Source organism: Hippopotamus amphibius, chromosome 5, assembly GCF_030028045.1.
Source record: "Hippopotamus amphibius kiboko isolate mHipAmp2 chromosome 5, mHipAmp2.hap2, whole genome shotgun sequence".
NCBI lineage: Eukaryota > Metazoa > Chordata > Mammalia > Artiodactyla > Hippopotamidae > Hippopotamus > Hippopotamus amphibius.
In genome coordinates, this window is record NC_080190.1 from 131718780 (window position 1) to 131722062 (window position 3283).

At 38.7% G+C, this 3283-nt stretch overlaps 1 pseudogene; it reads left to right on the forward strand.

Moving 5' to 3' along the window:
- Nucleotides 1-2062: 2062 nt before the first annotated feature.
- Nucleotides 2063-2971, forward strand: LOC130854294 (prohibitin 1-like; annotated as a pseudogene).
- Nucleotides 2972-3283: the final 312 nt, after the last annotated feature.

A 3283-nucleotide genomic window follows, 5' to 3' on the forward strand; every position in this document is an offset into this window, starting at 1 on the left:
TTTGGGAAACTTAAGTATAATAGTGATTGGTAGACATAAAAAAAATGAGGGAAGAAATTGTGCTGTGCTTATAAAAATGGCCAGCAGAAGACAGATCTCCATACTTTCTGGACAGGTCATATGATCTGAGAATGAGCCCTGTTTCATTAAGGTAGTACATCTTCTCAGATCAGATAAAATACAAAATATATATTTAGCGGGTGTTACTTGGTACTCCAAATCCAAACTGACTCCACCCTGAGAACCAATTTCTGGACATTAATGTCCAAAGCAACCCACTCCCACCCTGAAATGTCTGACTTGAGCAGCCAGCTGCCCTACTCACACCTCTGTCCCTGCCACAGTGGCCCTGAGTCTGCCTCCTACTGAAAGGAAGGGTTGGAATGTGCATATTTGCTTTGTGGTGTGTCATGAAGTCACCTCCCTTTTCATGTCTATATTTAATCTCTCCAATTAAGTCATAAGCAAAATTGTGAGCAGGACCATGTCCTAAATGATTTTCTATTATAAAAACATTCTATACATACCATATTCCAGACCCTGCAGGAAGAAATTTAAACAATACTGAGGTAAGTATTATTTTTTTCATTTTACACAGGAAGAAATCAATGCATGAGTTATTTAAGAGAGTTGGATAATTTGCCTGTGATTACATACTTCATAGTGACAGGGTTGGATTCAAGTACAGGCACATATTCATAACTGCTATGAAAAAGTGGCATAGTGTAATGGCTGAATAGATAAAAGGATATGTCCTTCAGTTATTCAATGTATTCTGTTAGAGTTTTTGAAAGGTTATGGTGCTGGCATAAGAATAGATGGATTGTTGCACAACTATGGGAACATACTTAATGCCATAGAATTGTAGACTTAAACATGGTTAAAATGGTAACTTTCTTGTTACATATATTGAATCACAATTTTTAAAATAAAAAGTAAATTTTAACCTAAAAAAAGAATAGATGGATTAACAGAAGAGTAAATTCAGAACTAGACCCAGTATGTATGAGAATTCATAATCTGATAATGCACCTCAAAACAATAATGAAATAATGGAAAATTTAGCAATGATGGAGAACCTGGCTAACCATTTAAGGAGAAAAAGTTAAGTTTCTAAGCCATACTGTATACTGGAATGTATGAAACATTCCAGTTAGATTAAAGATTAAAATAGGAACAAGTAAGCTATAAAAGTGCTGGAAGAAAATATAAATGAAATTGATAAAATTTGTGGCTAGGAATTACACCAAAAATAGAAATCATGATGGAAAGAGATGGATAGATTTGATAATAATCATTTTTTAAAGTTTCTGTTTGACACAAAACACCATTAACAAAGTTCTTAAAAAGTCAGTTGATAAATTCGAGGTTGGGGAGAGAATTTATGACAAAATAATTAATATGCTTGTAATATAATGAACTTTAAAAATCAATAAGGAAAATATAAACAGCTCAATGAGAAAAATGAGCAAAAGTTATGAAGAGGCAGATTGTAAAAGAAAGAATACAAATGGCACTGAAGTGTATAAAAGATGCTCTATCAGTAATAAAATAAAACAAATTAGGACAATGAACTGATAATATGCTTAACAGATTAATATAGATTTTTAAAAAACACAAAATGTAATGTTGGCAAGAGTTTGAGGGCACACAGTCATTCTCATACACTATTGGCAGGAACATAAATTGGTTTAACATCTTTAGGTGACAGTTTGGCTATAGCTATAAATTTTTTTCCCAGAAATTCTATTTCCTAACATAAATTGTCAAATGTGTGAAAAAAAAAAAAAAGGATTGCAAAGGTATTCAGCATAGAATGTGTAGCAGAATAGTGGAAACAAACTAAATGCCCATTTGTAGGGAATCAGTTTAATAACTAATGATAAAGTCATACAATTGATTACTATATGGCTATTTAAAATTATGACATAGGCTTAATGTATGGACACAAAATAATGACCATGATATTATCAAATGAACATAGCGGATTATTAAGTGATGTGAATGTAATGGTTCCATTATTATGCAAAAAACTAAAGTGGGGTGGGGAGGTTAGTTATACATGTGTAACAAACAGTATGGAAAAACACACACCAAGGAGAATTCATGTGAAGGTCAGAGTGGAAGCAGGTGTGAGTGTCCAGCAGAAGGAGACAAGGCTGCCAAAGTATTTGAGTCTATGGGCAAGTTTGGCCTGGCCTTAGCTGTTGCAAGTTGGCGTGGTGAACTCTGCCTAGTATAATGTGGATGCTGGGCACAGAGCTGTCATCCTTGACCTTTTCTGTGGCGTGCAGGACATTGTCGTAGGGGAAGGGACTCACGTCCTCATCCCTTGGGTACAGAAACCAGTTATCTTCGACTGCCGCTCTCGACCACGGTAACGTGCCAGTAATCAGGGGTAGCAAAGATTTACAGAATGTCAACATCACTCTGCGCATCCTCTTCCGGGGGGTTGCTAGCCAGCTTCCCCGCATCTTCACCAGCATCGAAGAGGACTACGATGAGCGCGTGGTGCCATCCACGACAGAGACCCTCAAGTCCGTGATGGCTTGCTTTGATGCTGGAGAACTGATCACCCAGAGAGAGCTGGTCTCCAGACAGGTGAGCGATGACCTCACGGAGTGAGCAGCAACCTTTGGGCTCATCCTGGATGACGTATCCTTGACGCATCTGACCTTCGGGAAGGAGTTCACAGAAGCGGTGGGAAGCCAAACAGGTGGCTCAGCAGGAAGCAGAGAGGGCCAGATTTGTGATGGAAAAAACTGAGCAGCAGAAGGCAGCCATCACCTCTGCATAGGGCAACTCCAAGGCAGCGAAGCTGATGGCCAACTCCCTCGCGGTTGCCAGCGACGGCCTGATCGAGCTGCGCGAGCTGGCGGCCGCACAGAACATCGTGTACCAGCTGTGGCGCTCCAGCAACATCACCCACCTGCCCGCCAGGCAGTCAATGCTCCTGCAGTTGCCTCAGTGAGGCCTGCATCTCGAGGGGCCATCTGGACCACAGCCCCTATAACGCTTACCACCACCTTCCTTCTCCTGCCCCAGAAATCACTGTGAAATTTCATGATTGGCTTAAAATGAAGGAAATAAAAGTAACATCACTTCAGATCTTAAAAAAAAAAAAAAAAAAAGACAATAATTACCTTGGGGTAATGGGATTTCAATTTAAAGATACTTCATTTCTCTTTTTTTCCAATTTTTTCTTTTTTATTAATGAGCATATTTTACTTTTACATTTAAAAGATAGACAAAAGTGACAGCACTTTAGAAAAATGAAACTTTC